Here is a 21,879-nt window from a genome sequence, read left to right as displayed (position 1 = left end):
CCTTTCTTCCAATAAAACTGAGAGAAACGTAATGCAAGTGGGTCCTGTCTCCGTTCTGGTCCTGACAAAGAGGGGATTTTTTTCATATATATTTTTCTTAGCTTCTCTTGCCAAGATCCTCCAAAATCTGCCTAAAGTATGTCTACCCATGCGAAATCTCCCTGGTGCCAACACGGGCTTCGAGAGACTCAGCGGGCATCCCTGAGCTGACGTGACTCATCAGGTTTAATCCCACACTTCGTGATTCACGCATAAAACGGGCGGAGGTGGCGAGCAGGGGGGGGCATCAGGGGGCGGGGGTCCTGATTTACACCGGCAGGTCTCAACAGGAAGGGGCGGGGGCACCTACGGCACTGGCACATAAATCAAGGGCTCGTATAGAGACGGTTTATCTGTAGGAACTCCACCTACACATTAAGACAGCATTACCAGTGACAAATGCTCTGAATTAAAATAATATAAAATGATTAGGATATGCTCAATAACTGTAAAATGAATAATAATATTTGGAACGCTAAAGAAACAACTATGCACAAACTTTTATATAACTGACCTGAGAAACATCACCAAGAAAGTGCTGGACACTCCAATTGTCCAACTTTAGTGTTGTTGACGAGATTGGTGCTCTTGATGTCGAAATCTTTATATATGTGTAGATCATTTTAATCATTTTATGTATTATTTTTCTCTTTTTGTTATCTTGTCACGGTTGCCATGGCGCTCGATTGGCCCCACCCATGTGGCACCAGCTGTGGCTCATTGACAGATTGGCTTTCCGTCTATTTAAGCTCAGTGCTCTAATTTTTCTTTCGTCAGTCCAGTCCGTCAACAAACCTAAGCCCCGCAAGACGAGGGTTTTGACTTGTTCCTGTTTCCTGATGGTATTCCCTATTGTTCGGTTATTTTTTTATCCTTTTTATTATTCTCTCCAGTTTTCGTTCCCGTCTAGTTTGTCCTGTTTATTTTCAATATCCTGTTTCATTATAAATCCTGTTTGTCCCGTCTTGTCCGGTATAAACCCCATTTGTCCGATATCAACTCGGGCAATTGGTATCGATCTCGTCGGCCTCTGGCTTCCTATCCTTTCAGGCCAGACTGCATGACATCCCATTTCCCGTAAAATAAAAGGCTTGTGTGAGTAACGTCACCTGTCCTGATCCTCTTCCAGTTCATAACATATCTTGCTTTTTGTTGTTAAGTGAACACTGATGCATCCAAATGTGTTTTTTCTCATTCTATTTATTTTGTTATATTTTGTTCTGTAAATATTTTTAATGTAGGGCAGCACGGCGGCGCAGTGGTTAGCGGTTGTGCGGCACAGTTCATGTCATGGGAACCTGTTGTGGGTTCAAATCCAGCTCCAGACTTCCTGTGCGGAGTTTGTATGTTCTCCCCGTGCTTGCGTGGGTTTCCTCCGGGCACTCCGGTTTCCTCCCACGTTCCAAAAACATGCATTTCAGGTGAATTGGCCGGTCCAAATTGTCCCTAGGTGTGAATGAGCGAATGAGTTGTCTGTCCCTGTGTGCCCTGCGATTGGCTGGCAACCAGTTCAGGGTGTCCCCTGCCCACTGCCCGGAGATGGCTGGGATGGGCTCCAGCCCCCCCCCCGCGACCCTGATGAGGATAAGCGGTACGGCTGATGAGATGAGATGAGAGATATTTTTAATGTGAAAAAAAATATGGCAAAAATGTGACCCTAAATTTTCTCTTTTGATTTGTACGTGAAATGCTCAGAAGGAACTTGAGTGAACAAAGTTTTGGCCACTCAATTTGTTCAAATTTGGTGTTGTTGATGAGATTGGTGTTCATGATGTCAAAATCATTATATAGACATAGATCGTTCTCCTTATTTCTTAGTTGTGTCATGATTACTGATGCGAGGCACCTGTGCCTGTCCCTTGGCGCCAACAGCCCTGGGTGCTGATTGGCTCCCTGCCTCTTTTTAAACCCCCGACTTCCTGTCATCATTTGTCAGATCGTCTGCGAACCTTCGCTACACGCTGGGCAAGCTTTTGTGACTCCTGACCCTATCCTGCCCTGTTTTCTGTCTGATTCCCGTTGCCAACCTCTTTTCTGGACCCGTTTATGTTTTTGCTCCTCCGTCCCGACCATCAACCTGTTTTTTCTCGCTCTCGACACTGCCTTCGCTTGACACAGAAGTGCCACTTCCCTGTTCCCAGCTATCTGCTGCCCGTGGCCGACGATCATCGGGTTGTGGTTGCAAGTCCTTTCCTCCTTTATTTTTCCCTTATGTTATTTATCTGATTTTATTAATCCCACTTTATTCTAAAAATATATATTGTAAAGTAAGAAATAGCTATGACTCATATTAAATGTCTTGTAGTTAGTTTTGTGAAAAGACGATCTCGTTTTAGTTAGTTGTTATTTTTTACATTTCCAATTGAGGAATTGGCATGACAAAGAAAGTTCTGGACTCTGGAATTTTCCACATTTGGTGTTGTTGATGAGCAATTGTGGAAATTGGTTAAACAGTTGATCTCCACCATAGAAAATCCATTTTTTTGTGCTGTATTTTTTCACTCTGGGTTGCAAGGCTTGTAGTAATGCTAAAGGGAGAAGCAAGAAGATGATAACCATGGAAACAAAGAAATGCGAAGAAGGGTCATGCATCAATACTGGCTAAGTTGGATGGCTTTAACCAATGATAGGAAATGTAAAGATAAGGAGAAGATTAGCTCAAAGGAGATTTATTAACAGCTTCCAGGAAAATATTACAACCAAAAGAAACACAAAAACTATTTCTGTAAGCCATAGACTGCAAAGGTGGATCTAAAACTCAGCAAGGACAAGCAAAAAGAAACAAACAAAAGGAAAATACCACTACAGTAATACTATGATACAAAATTCTATTGCAAAAATATTACAGCAGAAATATTACAAAAATACAACTACAGCAATATTGAATAATACTAAAGAAATACATTGGAGATGCTGGTATGGCAATCCTTAAAAAAGACTACAGTAATACTATACTACAAAAATACTGCCACATTAATACTACGGCAGAAATACTACAAAACTACTACAGAATTATTACAAAACTAAATATTAAATGTAGTGCTTAAAAACAGAGACCTAATACATTATTTGGTCGTGCTTCTGATGAGAAAAAATACTATGGAAATAGTACTATGATTAAAAAATACCACTACAGTAATTCAATGATACAAAAATACCACCACAGTATTACTATGAAACAAAAAATACTACTACAGAAATATTACAACAGAATTACTACAAAAATACAACTACAGCAATACTGAATAAGACTAAAGAAATACACCAAAAATACTAGTATGGAAATAATTCAAAAATACTACAGTAATACTATACTACTGAAATACTGCCACATAAATACTACAACAGAAATACTACAAACATACTTCTGCATAAGTATTACGACAGAAATACTAAAACAATACTTCATTTAGTTTATATTTACATGTGTATGTCATGATTACTCGTTGTACTAACCTGTGTCTGCTCGTTTGGCACCAGCTGCTGCTGGTTACCTGATTGGTTCCCCCTCCTATTTAAGCTCAGTGCTTTCACTCGCCTTTGGTCAGTCTGTCAGCGGACCTCTGTTTACACAAGGCAAACATTTTGACTCTGACTCCCGTCGGTTCTGTTTTGTCACCCGTTTTCCATTCGTCTGTTCCGGATTTCCCCGTTTGTCTCCGGCTACGACCCATTTTTGGACCGTGAACACAATCTGATCTCCCGTCCTGGCTAACGACCGTTTTTTTGACCCCGACCACGTTCTGATCTCCCGTCCCGGCTAACGACCTGTTTTTCCCATCTAACCACGCTACGATCTCCCACTCCGGAAGATCCACTTCGGCATTCCCAACATGCTCCAAACACTGGATCGCTAGGGCTGATTTTTCCTTTATATCTCAATAAACTCCTGAGTAATGTTACACATTGGGGTCTTCCTTCTGTTCTGGTCTTGACAGTGTACACGAAGAATGAAATGAAAATACAATGAAAACTGATATGTTGGCGGGTACGTTTCTATAATTTGTAATCATTTATGGTCACTTTTATTTAATGATTCCCGATTATGATGGATTATCTTTTTATTTGAGCTAGCATAAAGTCTGTTGCTAACATCACGGAGAAAATATTGTTGTTTTATCTCCAGTACCTTCCATCTTGTCGTTAAAACAAAAACAAACAAAAGCATCCAGACTGTGCAGACCAGCCTGCAGCAAGCATCCGACGGCAGAAAAAAACGCCGGGCTTGGGCAGGAGTGGGGGTCTACCTCTTCCTCATCCTCCTCCCATCTCGCATTCTCATCATCCCGACTCCTCCTCCTCCTTCTTTCCCCACGTTTGAGCTGGGAATGCTCATTGCAGTGCAAAGCAAGTGTGGCTCAGCGGCTCATCGGGGAGGGGTTCTCTTTCGGATACCGATAACATCGGATTCTTCCGCTTTCTCTTCTGGAATGTATCGGCATGGACCTTCGTTCCTGGATGCTGTTCACTGAGTCTATGGTAAGGATGGTGTCTATACCCCCCTCCCCTTTAAAAAAGCCCCCACAGGAGTGGCTTGATATACATGTGTCCCATGTTGGATTTTCTCTTCCCAGGTAACTTTGCAACCATGTGCAAAGTTACAAGGACTTTATAATAAAAAATGACATCTCGAACCGTCTTTGGCACTCTGGGTTGGGAGGATTACTTTCAAAATGTTATCCGATAGTACGAGGATCGCGTTCCGTGCATTAATAATCCCATAGGTGAGAACAACCAGGAAAAGTATGTGTGTGTCTGTGTGCGGAGTCAAACTTTGAAACAATTTACAAGACAAGATCAAACAATGTCCAACTATTCACTTGTTCAAATTTAAATACAAAAATACATTACTGGCGGAATAAAGATATGGGTTCTGAGTGATACGAGAGATTGGGAATAGTGCGTCTAGGACTATGGTTGACTTTGTTGTTATTGTTGCTATTGTTATATCATAATTGTTGGTATTATCATTATTATTAATAATATTAGTATTGTTGTTATTACCATTGGTGTATTTAATAGGGAAGATGAAGGGAATATAAGCATCTGCTTCTTACTACTCCTTTTCGAACATATCATGTAACATTATTTTGTTGTTGAGTTATTGTTTTTGTTCTGTTTTTATTTTAATGTTCGGATAAAGTTTTCATTCATACTAGTTACCTGTTGAACAATGTATTCAGTAACGTAATCTGAATGATATTAAAGTAATGTCACTCGATGACTCATACCTGTCAACCTGTACGTTTTTGCCGTACAAAGTACGTTTATTATGTATTTTAAGACGTGTACGACGTACAAGAAAATCTTTACAGAAAAACGCAAATTATGGGTTACACCGACTATCACGAAACGGCAACTCAATCAAGTCAAACGGGTTCGCCGCGGTAGCCTCTATCTTGGAATCGTTTTTTTCGTTGCAAACAAAGCGAGCGTTTGATGCTACTGTGCGCATGCGTCTGCCGCCTGGGGATTTCCCATCATGCATCATTCGGAAAAAAAAATGGTGTAAGATTATTCTGTATTTTGTAAGGGAAACAGTTTGTACTGGCATGGAGCCGTGGAAGTTGACAGGTACGATTACTTTTGATTACTCCAATACCAAATCGGCTGATAAAAGACATATAGATATAGAATATAATTATAGTTGCTAAATTTGCTTTCAGATGAATGAACGACAAACCCTTGAGAAATAACTGGAGGAAACTAAGGTAATGTAGTTGCTTGTTGTACTACAACCAGTTTATTTTGCAAAAATAAAAGATCAAACGTTCCGTGTGTGGAGTTTGCATGTTCTCCCCGTGTTTGCGTGGGTTTGCGTGGGTCTCTTTTACTTGGCGTTTAGTGTGACTTTATATTAAGAGAGAATGTGTTTTTATATGTTTGTAGTAGGGATGCCAAACCTCTTGAAAGTATTGAGATTTACTAGGGTAAGTAAATTATTCTCACAACATAGTGATCAGATCATGGATTTTGAACTCCAATAACTACAAACTACAAAAAGAAGATGTTCAAATTTACTAAATGACCCTGAACACATAGTGTCCAAGACACACACCCACGTTAGCATCCCACCAAACTGCAGGCACTGCATTCGACTGAATGAGTGCTACATTGAAGGAGAAATAAAATACAGACCAAAAGAATCATGCTTTTACCTACAACACATTCTGACAAACATGCATTATAGATAAGGTGCTGGTTTGTACTATCTGCGCAACAGATGTGGTTTGTGCATGCTGTGTGTAAACCTAATCTTTCTCTCTCATGTCTGGCGCCAGCTGCGGCTCGTTGACCGATTGGTTTTCCATCTATTTAAGCTCAGTGCTCTCACTCGTATTTTGTCAGTCCGTCAGCGAACCTCAGCTGTGGGTTTTGACTCGTTTTTGACTTGACTGTTTCCTGTGGGTATTTCCTGTCCCGGTATGGTTCCGGTTTATTTAGTCCTGTTTAATATCGGTTTCCTGTTTCGTTCCTGTCTAGTTTGTCCTGTTCAATTTCGATATCCTGTTTTGATATCATTCCTGTCCGTCCCGTTGTTTCATATTGGTTTCCAGTTTCTTGCCCGTCTAGTTTGTCCTGTTCAATTTCGATATCCTGTTTTGATATCAATCCTGTCTGTCCCATTGTTTCATATCGGTTTCCAGTTTTGTTCCCGTCTGGTTTGTCCTGTTTAATTTCGATATCCTGTTTTGATATCAATCCTGTCTGTCCCGTTGTTTCATATCGGTTTCCAGTTTTGTTCCCGTCTGGTTTGTCCTGTTTAATTTCAATATGCTGTTTTGATATCAATCCTGTCTGTCCCGTTGTTTCATATCGGTTTCCAGTTTTGTTCCCGTCTGGTTTGTCCTGTTTAATTTCAATATCCTGTTTTGATATCAATCCTGTCTGTCCCGTTGTTTCATATCGGTTTCCAGTTTTGTTCCCGTCTGGTTTGTCCTGTTTAATTTCAATATCCCGTTTTGATATCAATCCTGTCTGTCCCGTTGTTTCATATTGGTTTCCAGTTTCGTTCCCGTCTAGTTTGTCCTGTTTAATTTTGATATCTTGTTTAGATATCAATCCTGTCTGTCCCGTCTTTTCTGGTATCTACCCCATCAGTCCGATATCTGCTCGGGTAATTGGTATCGATCTCGTCGGCCTCTGGCTTCCTACCATTCCACGCCAGACTGCTGCCTAACGTGCATGACTCCCCATTTCCCGTAAAATAAAAGGCTTGTTTGAGAAACGTCACACATTTGGGTCCTGATCCTGTTCCGGTTCCTGACAGTTCTGTTTATTTATTTATATCATTTTACAATTTTTTAATGTATATTTTATCTACTCCTCTATTTGAAATATTATATGTATTCATTTCTATTTTATACAACTATTTATGAATGTTATGTATATGGTGTTGCGACGCATCGGTTGGGTTGAGTGAGGGGGCTGGGAACCCTCTCCTCTGTATCTCTCCCAGAAATAGTCAAGAATGCGAATGTTTTCTTGACTCTAGCCACCTCCCACTAGGGGGATATGGCTCCGGTATATACATACATTTATGCATTTATTGAAATTTGTATATTGTGTATTTATTTATTTATATTGTACAAAAAGGATCGCTATAGTCGTATTTGGCACTCAACGTCCCTCCTTTGTTATCCTTCCTATTTTTTTGTCAGCTTCACTCACAGCAGATGCTTCTATTTCCGGATGAGCGTCCATTCCTTTTCTTTTTTTCATTATTGGCGTGATCTCGTTATCAATTCTTCGCCCATCTTCTCGACTTTGTGTGATAGAGGGGGGGGGGGCTTTAGTGAAAGCAGGGATGGAAAAAGATCAGTCGAGGGAAAGTAGCGGAAGATTGACGCCAATGAAAAGGGAAGATTATATTGGGCGATGGGTGGGAACGGGGCTTTTAATGCAAGGAGGGGTCATCTTACAGGGGCGGGGTGGGTGATTGGGGCAACGTGATATAGCAGCCCCCCTGTCCGTCCGACCGCATGGATGCACTCATGCAACTGGGCAGCATCAATATTTATCACGTTGCCCCATTTGCAGAGGAGGAAAAACATGATCGCTTTACAGGATGGGGATGTAGGGGGGCATACAAGATGACCAAATCCAACTGGCCCCACCCTGAGTGAAGCAAGTTGGCTTTCACTATAGTTTACAAAGTGGAAAAGGTTATTTTTTTAGTACAGGATCCAAATTGTTGGCGTCCAAACACAATCATTTTTATAATCAGTAAACGAGTTGACAAATTTATCTCTTACCTATTATTCATATTGTTTAAAATGATTTACAGTACTTCTTATTCTAAGAAATCAGTTGAAATACAAGATTACACATTTGTATTTATAATATAAAAACGTACAAGGAAAAAAAGAAAAAAATAAGGAGAATTTAGTTAATACACCTCCCCCAAGCACCCCAAAAAACCTTAATGTGTTGACAAATAAATTAAAAATAATAATAGCAAAATCTCATCTCATCTCATCATTAGCTGCACCTCTTATCCTCAGTAGGGTCGCGGGTAGTATTAAAATAAGACCCCCTAAATGGCCAATAATTTTAAAGTATGGTAGTCCCTCTTTGTACGTGAAGGTTGTCCAAAGATAGTCAAAATCCACAAACTAGAAACCTCCGTCCATTATTTGCACCGGTTATCCTCAGTAGGGTCGCGGGGGTGCTGGAGCCCGTCCCAGCTATCTTCAAGTAGTGGGCAGGGGACACAGAAGCAGACAACTCACTCGCTCATTCACACCAAGGGACAAGTTGGACCTGCCAAGTAATCGGAGTGCCCCGAGGAAACCCACGCAAGCACGAGAAGAACATGCAAACTCCACAAAGGAAGGTTCGATCAAACCCTATTGCAGCCTCAAGTATTTTAAAAATAATCTTGCCGTTTAATTGCACAACTGGATAGTCAAGTCAAGTCAAGTCATGTTTATCTGTGACGCCCTTAATCACAAGGAGTCTCAAAGGGCTGCACAGATTATTGCAAACCACGGACTATTATGACACCATCCCCTGATCTAAAACCTACATGAGGGCAAGGAAAAACTTAAAAACCTCAACATGAGGAAAATGAAGAAACCTTGAGAAGGAACCGCACATGAGGTAATCCCCCTTCCAGGATGACCAGGCTGCAACAGATGTTGCAATAACAAATAATACACAAACAATTGTTAACAGGTTACATTTCTGTCAAATAATTAGGTATTGCCTGATTTGTTTATGTGTTTGTTTATATCAGAGGTTTCAAATTTATATGAACTTAGTAGATTGAGGAGAAAGAAAAAAAGAGAGAAATACATAAGAGAAAGAGAGGGAGAGAAAAACAAAGTGTGGGACAAGGAAAAAGAGAAAGGGAGAGAGAGAGAAAGAGAGAAAAAATGTGAGAAACTAGAGAGATAAACAGAGATATTGTGAGAGAGAGGAAAGAAAGACAGACACATTGAAAGAGAGAAGGCTCGAAAGAGAGAAGGGGAAAGCAAGAGAGAGAGAAAGAAAGAGAAATGGAAAAAAAGGAAGAGAGCAAAATAAGGTAAAAAGACAGAGAGAGAAATCTGTGGCTTCAGAGCATGTATAGGGCTACAAAGTCTAAATGTGTTGGAAATAAATAGTGTATTCCTTTTCTTAGCCAATCAGCATGCTCGATAAATGTCTGTGAAGTAGTGAAACGGCGATAAAGAAACCGCAATACAGCAAGGGATGACTGAATTTAGGAAAAATTAACGAAAGATTTTCGATTTCAATTCAACACAAAAATAATCAGATCTTTGAACATAAGAGAGAAACAAATTGAAAAGTAAGTTTCTTCATTTATCTTCTCTTGTTTTTATTATTATTATTCCCTTAAAAAAAATCATTTTAATATTTCAAGATTTGAATTATTTATTTTATTTTCGATTATTTATTATTCATTTATCTATTTATTTGAGTATTTAGTTTTACTATTTCATACTATTTTTGTTATTAATGTATATTTGTAATCATTATATTTTGATTATTTTCTTTTTATCTTTATTTTAATTATTTGTGTATTATTTGTTTGCTTTTTTTATACATGAATACATGTTTATTATTTTCTGTTTATTAATTTGTAAAATTTTCACTATATATATGATTTATTTTTTTTAAGAAAGCTACTTTTACTCATATTCAATATTTTATATGGCATTTTTATTTCTACTAAAACAAAGGTTAAATAAGAAAAACATTCCATATTACATTGCATTTAAGTATCACTATTTTATTTATTATTATTCTTTTAGTTTTAGATATTTTGTATTATTTATGTAGTATCTCTTTAATATTCAATTTCAATTTGTTTTGTTTATAATCAAGTGATTTATTTATTATAAATAAATGAGCAAGCCACATTTTGGCACACACTTCATAAAATAATTATATTTTCTGTTAAAGGGGTGTGGGCAAAAAAAAAATCAACATTAACAATGCATAATTGCTATCTTACCCTCGGTTAAAAATTGATCGATGCGTAATATATGCCATATCTGCTTCTAATTTGCCGCCGCGTAAATTTTACATGATGTTCATCGTCAGCCCGGTCACGCTTATCATAAAAAAACATACTCAATTCCGATATTAACGAACGACTGATCCATTTTTGATGTTTGATGTTTGTGTTTTGTGGCCTTGCGTGCCCGCTGCCTTCGCATCGCTGTTAAATATATCAGAAGTGATCTCCTCACTTCACAAGTACAGATCAATCACGACGAATGCATATTTACAGTCGACCTTTCTATCAGACCCCACCTCATGCATGACACGCCAAAGATGGGGCGGGGCTTTGGGGTATAAGTCGGAATAAAACAGGAACCGTATTTTCCGGATTTTAAGTCGCACCATCCCAAAAATGCATAAATAAGAAGGGCAAAATTGTAAGTCGCACCTTGAGTATAAATCACATTTTGGGGTGAAATGTGTTTGATTAAACACCAAAAACAAACATGTCATTTTGAAATAAAATATGAACTTTACAGGCCTGGTAATGTCAGTGACGACGTAACATTGTCAGGACCAGAACGGAGACATGACCCACTTGCATTGCGTTTTATTGGAAGAAAGAGAAACGGTTGCGCCCACGATCCAGTGATTGCTTGATGTGGCAAGCAGGTCCCTCTGTAAGCGGAATTGGATCTTCCGTGGCGAGCGATGGCGGTGTCGGGAGCGGAAAAACGGGCCAGTAGCTGGGACAGAAGAGCAAAAACTTGGTCGGGGTCGGAAGCGAGTCGTAAGCCAGGAAAAGAGAGTAGACGTGGTCGGGGACAAGAAGAGGTCGAAAGCTGGGACGGGAGAGTAGACGTGGTCAGGATCAAAAACAGGTCGAAGCCGGGGAACAGACGGGAGCAGAAACGAGTGAGCCAGGGTCGAAAAAAGCTTGCCTAGAGTAAACTGAGGTTAGCAGACTGACCTACAAACGGGGACAGATAGGAGCCAATCAGAGTCCGAGGCAGTTGGCGCCAAAGGAGCGGGCACAGGTGATTCACATCGGTAATCATGACAAACATATTAAAAGTTATACAGATAACTCTTGCATAAGGAACATGCTAACCAAAATATCAGTTTCACTCCACATAACTACATCTAATTCGAGTGAAGAAAATAAGGATTTGAAAACCTTACTATTTTGCTATTCCTCCCACTTAGAAATCATGGAGGGGTCTGAAATTTTCATCGTAGGTGCATGTCCACTGTGAGAGATAAACTAAAAAGAAATATAAATCACAATGCATGATTTTTTTAACAACTGTAAAGTACATATTGATAAATGCATAAAACAATAAAAAGTAATTAAAAATCTGAAAAAAATGAATGTAAAACAAATATTTAATGAAATGAACTAATAAAATAATACAAAATGTAAAAAAAATCTGCAATAAACTAAATAAATGAAGATTGTAATAAATCTATTAAACATATATATATATATATATATATATATATATATATATATATATATATATATATATATATATATATATATATATATATATATATATATATATATATATATATATATATATATATATATATATATATATATGTATATAAATAAATCAACAAAACAATGACAATAATCAAAAATCTGACCAAATGAATTAAGAAACGCATATTAGATACATGATCCAATAAAATAATCCAAAATCCTCCCAAAAAATCTGAAATAAATAAAATCAAACACATAGAAAATAGAAAATTAATAAATATAAATCCAAAATATGAAACATTTTTTTAGAACAAAGTTTAAATCGATATACAAAAAAATACAATAAATTAAACCATGAAACAAAACCTTAAACCCTCAAAGAATGACTCAATAAGCATAATGTTTTAACTGATTACAAAAATACCGATTAAAAAAAAAAACTCTTCAGTCAGTTTGTCACTGATTGTTCAAGTAATTTTTCAGATTTTTTTTCAATTCGTTTACCACCTGAACTTATGGCCGAAGCAATCCATCGAGTCTCGACTCAACTTCTCATAAAAGTCCTCGGGCTAATTAGCTGCCGGTAGAGTTGATCATGCAAACGAGACGGATAGGATGCCGGATCGGAGGTCCCTCTTCTCCGGCGACCCGTCCTTGTAGGTGAAGAATGTCGACTGATGTCGAGCACGATAATGCCGTTGCGCGCTCGCAATCGAGACCGTTCGCGTCCTCGAAAGGTCAGTCATCGTTGATGTATTTGCGTGGAGCCTGCGGAAGAGCTTCCCTGGTTGTTTGATTTCCTGGGTCGATTAAAAGGGATCAACTATAAAAACTATTTCGTTTTAATCCATGTATTGTAACACCAGAGTTAAGGTTTTTTCCAGTTACTGAAAATCAAATTGGTCAGAAAATCGGCGAAAAATATTGACCGAAATGACCTGCCTCCCAAAAAATACAAACGGTAAAAATCGGAATCGAGACCCCCAAAATGATTTGCAAATAAGTTGATATACAAATACAAAAAATATGATTGGTAAACCCAAATAAATAGTTAAAAACGCCACGCAAGCACAGGTCACAGCAACCTAGCGGGTCATCTGTCAAGAACCAGAACAGGATCAGGACCCAAACCCGTGACATTACTCACACAGGCCTTTTATTTAATGGGACATGAGGAGTCATGCACGTTAGGCAGCAGTCTGGCGTGAAATGATAGGAAGCCAGAGGCTGACGAGATCGATACCAATTGCCCGAGTTGATATCGGACAGATGGGGTTCATACCGGACAGGACGGGACAGACAGGAGAGATAATGCAACAGGATATCGAAAATAAACAGGAGAAATTAAATGGGGACGAAAACTGGAGAAAATAATAAACAGGAAAAAAAATAGACAGAAACAAAACTGGAAACCGGAATTAAACAGGACAAAATAAATAGGAACAATACCGGATAGGAAATACCAACAGGAACAGGACTGAGTCGGAACCCACATCTTGCGGGGCAGAAGTCATCATCTTACCTCTATAGGTTGATCGCTAATAATAAAAACCTATGATTTTGGATAAAATTATATGATTTCGATTATATAATGTAAGGAAAAATAATTACAGTCCAAAAAAGTGTTAATATAATTGGTCTTTAAAATAATTTAATGCTCAATTAGTTTTTATATTTATTGGTCTTAATGCATTTGCTCTTAAATGGTTTAAACTGGATGATGTGTGAAAGAGTGCTTTAAGTAAAACGCCATGCAAGTACAGGCCACAGCAACCTAGTGGGTCATCTAATATCTGAGAGGCGTTATTGATACATAATTATGTCTAAATGATAGTAATTTTATTATATAATTAGAAATAAAATAATTTACAGCCCCAGAATAGTGTTAACACAAGTTGTTAAAAGAAATATACAACAATTAATTAAAATGATTGAAAGCCCAAAACGATATATTGGTGTATTTTTTTACAAAGCCTAATTTGTTCAGAAGACATTTTCCACAGTAATTTTTCATATGAAACACGCAGTCATGAACCGGAATGGGATCAGGACCCAAATGCGTGATGTTTCTCACACAAGCCTTTTATTTCACGGGAAATGGGGAGTCACGCACGTTGGGCAGCGGTCTGGCGTGGAAAGACAGGAAGCCAGAGACCGACGAGATCGATACCAATTGTCTGAGCAGATATCGGACGGATGGGGTTTATACCGGACAGGTCGGGACAGACAGGATTGATATTGAAACAGGATATCAAAATTCAACAAGACAAACTAGAAGGGAACAAAAACTGGATAGAATAATAAACAGGATAAAAATAGACCGTAATGAAACTGAAAACTGATAATAAACAGGAAAAAATAAACGGGAACAATACCGGACAGGAAATACCAACAGGAAACAGAACCGAGTCCAAACCCACGTCTTGCGGGGCAGAGGTTTGTTGACAGACTGACAAAGGAAGAGTGAGAGCACTGAGCTTTAATAGACGGAAAGCCAATCTGTCAGCGAAATGCAGCTGGCGCCACATGGTTGGGGCCAATTGAGCGCCATGGCAACCGTGACACACGCAAGGAGTGAAAATCCATATGTGGCTCGAAGCGATTTAACACGTTTTTAAAATTTGGCAAATACTTATTCTTATATCAAATGTTTGTACGCAGTTCTTTGAGAAATTATTGATCAATCCAAACAAATAATATCTCAAAGCGAAGTCATTGTACATACATAACTGGTTTAAAAAGTAGAACGTGTTCCATCATGTAATAATTTCCATCTTACGGAATCGGCGGCGACACTGTGTCATTATCAGAGTCGTCTGAGTGTAAATAATTCGATGGAATTGCTTTATTTGTACTCATTAAATTCCTCCGTGACCAGTGGCATTGCTCATAATTTCATTAAACTCATTTCAGGACTATTGTTGATTATTTCATCCCCCCAACACACACACACACAGGGAAAAAAAATGTGTTCTGTTCTTTCATTAAATAAATGAATGTCTAATGAAGCTAGGTCTGCCTGTCGTGCAACTGATAAAATAATTGCCTTTCATTAAAAATGCATAAAAGTACAATATCCGTTGTATAGGCATTGAAATTCTGCAGTCAACTGTTTTTTGTAATCTTCAGGTAGCATGTCTGTGTTGCATATAAATAAATGAATCAATACATAGTGCACATAGATACATTTAATGAAGAAATGAATCAATTCATTTATTTAAAAACACAGACACAAGTGTAGTGGGAAATTGCTGTGCCGGCTTGCGCCTAACTTTTGTACCTGTTGCCGGGTTGCTTCGCACTGCTATGGCAGGCATTCAATTACAGTAATTCTTCATTCTTCATTTATTGTCGTGATTACTCATTACATTCACCTGTGCCCGCTCGTTTGGCACCAGCTGCTGCTGGTTACCTGATTGATTCCCCCTCCTATTTAAGCTCAGTCCTTTCATTTGCTTGTTGTCAGTCCGTCAGCGAACCTCTGTTTACACAATGCAAGTATTTTTGACTCTGACTCCCGTTGGTCCCGTTTTGTCATCGGTTTTCAACTCGTCCGTTCCTGATTTCCCCGTTTGTCTCTTGTATGACCTGTATTTTGACCCCGACCACGTTCTGATCTCCCGTCCCGAAAGATCCACTTCCGCATTCAGAACACTCTCCGATCTCGTGAGCGGCTTGCTTCCCTCGTCCAGCGAGCACCGGATCGCCGGAGTTGATTGGTATCTCAATAAACTTGTGAGTAACGTTACGCACCTGGGTTGTCCTTCTGTTCTGGTCTTGACATTTATGGTGCCTCAAACAGCAATAGTCAATGGGCGATAATGGATCACAGTCAAGAGTTTGCTCTTCACTTTAGGTGGGAAGAAAGCAAAGAAAGGCCTGCAAAGCATGACACTACTTTCTTTCGCGGCTCACGGTTTAAGCAATAGTCAATTTGGGATAATGGATCAAGGCCAAAACAGTTCAGTTCTTTGACAAGTTTCAGCAGCCAGCCCCCTACCACTAAAAAAGAGCTATGTCAGCCACAGCCACAAACATGCATTTCATTTTAGGTGGTCAGTAATGGTACGCCTCCTCCAAAAAAAGTGTTCTCTGCTTGCCCCCATTTGCAGCTAAATGTAATAGGCCAATAGGGATTGCGGCCACACGAGTGCAGTTCATTTTAGGCCAAAATAATGACAAAGTGCACTCTGTTTTCCCCCAATCGCTGCAATCCGCAATCAGGGATAATGTATTGCTGCCACAAGAGTGCGGTTCATTTTTCTCATTGTTCAGCATGCCAAAAAAATAATATTTTAAAGTGAAAATGTAAGTGAACGTTTAAAAGAAGAAGAAAAATTATGTTTAAAACGAGCATAAATAATTTCATAACAAAAATGGTAGGTAAAAACATTCCCAAACTTTGAAAAATATGGATTCATTTTCTTATTTAACTTTTGTTTTAGTAGAAATATAAATGCCATATAAAATATTAAATATGAGTAAAAGTAGCTTTCTTAAAAAAAATAAATAAATAAATAAAAAAAAAAAATGGCAGTCAGTCGCACACCATTTTTTGTATTTTGCAATCGTTTATTTCCTCGACTCGATCGTTCTCGTCACTGTTTTCCACCTTTCCTTCCTCTCATCACGAACATTCTCGGGACTGATTATTATGGGGAAAAAAAAGGAAATAAAACCAAAAAAATCACAGTAAGATGAGATCTGGTCCCTCCCAAACACAATCGGGATTGCGTCGACTGACGGAACTGGAAGAAGAAATACACCAGTTGAGAACCATTGCTCTAGAGGCCCCTTAATTTTAAATCCCATTTCAACTTACAGCTGCCACCCCTGGCCCAAAACGGAACTGCCACCTGAATAACTGGTGGAAATAACTCGTACAATGTTATGTGCATACGAAAGCCTTATTTTTTGTTGTTGTCAGGCATTCAATCTCACTAATTATGCAATCGTTTCTCTTTCAAAAGCCGGTTCATTCGTTTTATTCCCCCCCGAAAACCGGTAATTATAGAGTCGATGCAAGTGTGTCAAACGTGTAATTAGAAATTAGCGTGGCAGGGAAACTCGTCTGAAAATAGACTTACTGTATGTCCTGTGGCTCCGACTTTTATCAAAGATGACGTCAATAAATTAGGAGGTTTCAAAAAGGGGTGGGGTTTTAGGAGGGGGCGGGGCTTCCAAAGCGTTTTCTGAAGTCCGACGTGCGAAGACGTCTTGCGGCATTTTCATGAGTGGAAACTTAAGAGCTGGTACGCAAGTGCTCCATTTGGTTGCTATGGAAACAAGTGAAGTAGGAGGAAGTAGGGAACACGGAGTAGAATATCACCGTGGTCCTGATGGAGTGGCATCTATTTATTTATTTATTTATTTTCGAAAAGTAAATGCACAATAAAAGCAAGTCAAGTCAATGTTTATTTGTATAGCCCTTAATTGCAAGGAGTCTCAAATGGCTGCACAGACCACAGATGATTGCAAAGCTCTTATAACACTATCCCCTGATCTAAGACCTCCAACAAGGTACGGAAAAACTCAAAAACCTCAAGAAAGCAGAATAATTCAAATTTAAGGTATTGTTTTACTCATCTAGCTAGACCAGGTTTTAGGTTTTGTCAGGACCAGAACGAAAACAGGACCCAATTGCGTAGCGTTTACCACAAGTATTATTGAAGGAAAGAGGAACAGCTGGGCCCACGATCCGGTGTTTACTGGACGCAGGAAGCAAGTCGCTCTCGTACTCGGATTGGGATCCGAACAAGGAAGTGGATCGTCCGTAGCGAGCGATGGTGTTGTCAGGGACAGAAAATCTGGTCGGTAAAGCAAGGGAGAGCAAGGCATGGTCGGAGTCGGAAACGAGTCGTAAGCCACATTTGTTTTTTTGTTTTTGTTTTGTTTCCGTCCTTAAACATGAGAATATTCTCATGACCCTTCCTCGTCAACCAGCCAAGTGTTACATCGCCGTGCCAACTTTTTCCTTCTCATTCCACCCTCCAATGTTTCATTTTTTATTATTCTTCCGACTTTCTCCAGACAGCCCAACAGAACAAATGTTCTATGCAGCGCCGGGCCGCTTGGCTCCTATTTTGGGTTTCTGTTTCAAGTCTCAATAACAATGAACACTGCTTGTGTCAGGTACACACTTGGAGAGTGGCTGAGAAGAAATACAAAAAAAAACTTAGCTGAGAGAAGGAAGTTCTACAGATACAGACCTCAGTATTTGCTTTTTTTATTTTGAATATATTCCTTTCAAAATATCAATTATTAAAATGTATTTATATTTTATAAGTAGTCGTTATAGTAGTGGTATTCATATGAATATTACTACCATTATTATTGTTTGTATTTATAGATGTATTATTTAAGTGACCTATTTCCTATTTTGTTTTACTCTTGAGTAATAACTGATACAATTGCCAATAGCAAAATAACACTATGACGCATAGATGCAAGAAACGGATGATTAAAACAATGTATGATTTTGTTTGGACCAGAATGGAGACAGGACCCACTTGCGTTACGTTTCTCTCAGTTTTATTGGGAAGAATGGAAAGGTTGCACCCACGATCCGGTGATCGCCGGTCGCATGAAGGGGGTCGCTCTGAACGCGGAAGTGGGACTTCCGTGGCGAGGGATGGCGGTGTCAGGAACGGAAAAAAACGGGTCAGTAGCCGGGACAGGAGAGCGAAAAACATGAAAATGAGTCGAAAGGCAGGAGAGGAGAGTAGACGTGGTCAGAATCAAAAGACAGGTCGAAGCCGGGGAACAGACGGGAGCAAAAATGAGGGAGTGAGGGTTGAAAAAAAGCTTGCCTGGAGTAAACTGAGGTTCTCAGACAGACTCACCACAGGTGACAGAAAGGAGTGGGTTTAAATGGTGATAGGGGAGCCAACCAGAGTCCGAGGCAGTTGATGCCAAAAGAGGGGGCACAGGTGCATCACACCGGTAATCATGACAGATTTATTATAATAAGTAGTAATTGTAGTAGTTGTACCATTATATATAAATGCATTATTAAGGTGGCTGATTTTTTTAGACATAGACAATTATTTATTTTTTTACGCCTCAGTAAATATTGGTACCAACATCAATTGCGGATACCTGGTAAAAAGTTATTTTACTTATTTTCATTTTTCATGATTTCTTTTTCAGTTCAATAAATGGCCTCAAGGGGGCAACAAATACTACTATTGGCTTCTGTCCTAATTAACCTCTTAAAATAATGTCAGATCCCGACTCCTGAAACCTGATCTTGATACTTGTCCATCATTACTTATTTTTATAAAAAAAAACTGTTTGTAAAACATTTCACGCTTTTTAAAAAAAATATGTATTTATTATGGGTAGTTATTTCTAAAATTTAGTTAAGTCAAGTCAAGTCAAGTTAATGTCAAAGTCATGTGAAGAACACTTTCTAACTAAGTTTGTCTTTGGTTCTATCAAGAACCGAAACAGGAGGAGGACCCAGATGCGTAACGTTTCTCTTTATTGTATGGGAATGGGGCAGTCATGCACGTGAACACTAATGCCAGTGATTCGGCGATCGCTGGGTGGGAGAAGTAAGGCAGAAGTCCGGTGTGGAACAAAAGGAAGCCAGAAGCCGACAAGATCGATACCGGTTACAAGATTACCCGAGCAGATACCGGACAGATGGGGTCGATACCGGACAGGACGGGACAGACAGGGTTGATATCAGATTCAGGAGACTGGAAACAGATGACAAGCAGGACGAGATAGAGGGGAACGATACCAGACACTGGAGATCGATATCAAACAGGACAAAATAGATGGGAGTGATACCGGAGAGGAAACACCGGCAGGAAACCGGACGGAGTCAAAACACACGTCTTGCGGGTGCAGAGGTTTGTTAACGGACTCACAAAGGGTGAGTGAGAGGCGCTGTGGTGCATTTCTACCATAAAAGACCGGAGATTGACTACGTAAGATTTTTAAAATTCTGTTATATTCTTTATTTGTTTCTCCTGTCTAATGAAATGCATCGACATAAACACGTGATGGTTTTAAAATCCTTTTGGAAGATGACCGATTTTTGGGAGAGATTTTTTTTGTTTTTGTTATCTAAATCCAATCTATATCCAATCTAAATCTTAATCCATGCTATCTCTATCTTCCTATCTATATGATCTGTCTCTCTATCTCTATCTCTCTATCTCGCAATCTCTATCTATCTCACTATCTCTGTCCCACCATATTGCTATCGCTATCCATCTCTTAATCTCACTTTTGCTATCTATCTTGTTATCTTTATCCATTTCTCTATCTCGCTATCTCTATCATCCATCTTTTTTCTGTCTATCTGTCTCCATTTATATTTCTCTATCTCTATCTATCTATATCTAATCTATATAAATCTGAAGCATTTCATAAATCAAGGTTTGAATGTGCGTGTATGTGTGTTTGTATGTGTGTTTGTAATTGACTTATAGGCTCCAAAACAGCTAAACCCATTTTTTTGTAAAAGTATACACAGTTGTACTATAAGCCTCTGCCAGTGTCTTTAGCTAGGCTTTGTGTCAAGGCACCCCCAATAAATATCAACGGTCACGGCGCCCAATTGGTCCAGCCCGTGTGGTGCCAGCTGCGGCTCATTGACAGATTGTTTTTCTGTCTTTTTAAGCTCAGTGCTCTCATTTTTCTTTTGTCAGTCTGTCAACGAACCTCTGCCCCGCAAGACGTGGGTTTTGACTCGGTCCTGTTCCTGTTGGTATTTCCCGTCCGGTATTGTGCCCGTTTATTTTGTCCTGTTTAATTTCGGTTTCCAGTTTTGTTCACGTCTATTTTTGTCCTGTTTATTATTCTCTCCAGTTTTCGTACCCCTTTAGTTTGTCCTGTTTAATTTTGATATTTTGTATCAATATCAATCCTGTCTGTCCCGTCCTGTCCGGTATCGACACTATCCGTCAGATATCTGCTCGGTCAATTGGTAGCGATCTTTTCGCTCTCTGACTTCCTGTCTTTTCCACGCCAGACCGCTGCCTAAAGTGCTCAGTGCTCTCATTTTTTCTTTTTTCAGTCCGTTAACGAACATCTGCCCCGCAAGACGTGGGTTTTGACTCGGTCCTGTTCCCTATTGGCATTCCCTGTCCGGTATTGTTCCCGTTTATTTTGGTCCTGTTTAATATTTGCTTCCACTTTCATTCCCGTCTATTCTTGTCCTGTTTATTATTCGGCCCAGTTTTCGTTCCTGTCTAGTTTTTTTTTTTTTTGATATCCTGTTTCTAGTTTTTTTTTTTTGATATCCTGTTTCATTATCTAACCTGTCTGTCCGGTCCTGTCCGGTATCCCCATCTGTCCGATATCAACTCGGGCAATTGGTATCGATCTCGTTGGCCTCTGGCTTCCTATAATTTGACGCCAAACGTGCAGGACGCCACATAAAAGGCTTGTGTGAGTACGTCACGCGTTTGGGTCCTTATCCTGTTTCGATTCATTACACCAACAAAATTGATGAACATCTGCTTCCGCGGGTTCTCTACTACCCTCTGTCGGGCCATTATGCTTGTATGAATGATCAAACAACAAATCCCTTGTGCACTTTTAAAACACGATTTTGTATTTTTTTGTTGTGTTTAAAAACTTTATCTGACAACAATGTCTAAAAATGCAGGCGAATAATTCCCAATCCATCCGCGAGCTCGGACGTGACGTTTTATGACGCGGGCTCCCACTCGGATGCCTTGAGCGATTCACTGGCAGCTGCAGGGTAATTATTTACAGGGAGTCTTGTCACAACTGCTAAAAATAGCTTCCCGAGTCCACATCCCTCAAGAGAAGAAAAGCTCGTCATTGTAACTCCACGAGACACGTCTGACGTTACGTAGTTTTTAAAACATACATATAATGTCATATATTCTTTTTTTTTTACAGTTGGCATTTTCTGGGTC

At 39.2% G+C, this 21,879-nt stretch overlaps 1 protein-coding gene across 3 annotated transcripts in view; it reads left to right on the top strand.

Annotated features, from left to right (window-relative positions):
* Positions 1-4,386: 4,386 nt before the first annotated feature.
* Positions 4,387-21,879, top strand: part of lingo1a (leucine rich repeat and Ig domain containing 1a) — a 123,041-nt gene continuing 105,548 nt past the window's right edge. For 2 of the 3 annotated variants that reach the window (XR_015850960.1, XM_088340685.1), the window contains exons 1-2: positions 4,387-4,518; positions 5,706-5,750. The gene's annotated coding sequence lies outside the window, so the exon portion shown is untranslated. The remainder of the gene's footprint in view (positions 4,519-5,705; positions 5,751-21,879) is intronic. The other variant, XM_088340687.1, reaches the window with a different exon arrangement.

This window comes from Urocampus carinirostris, chromosome 7 (assembly GCF_059441175.1).
Source record: "Urocampus carinirostris isolate Australia breed hairy pipefish chromosome 7, RoL_Ucar_1.0, whole genome shotgun sequence".
NCBI lineage: Eukaryota > Metazoa > Chordata > Actinopteri > Syngnathiformes > Syngnathidae > Urocampus > Urocampus carinirostris.
This window is presented reverse-complemented; position numbering and strand designations above follow the sequence as displayed.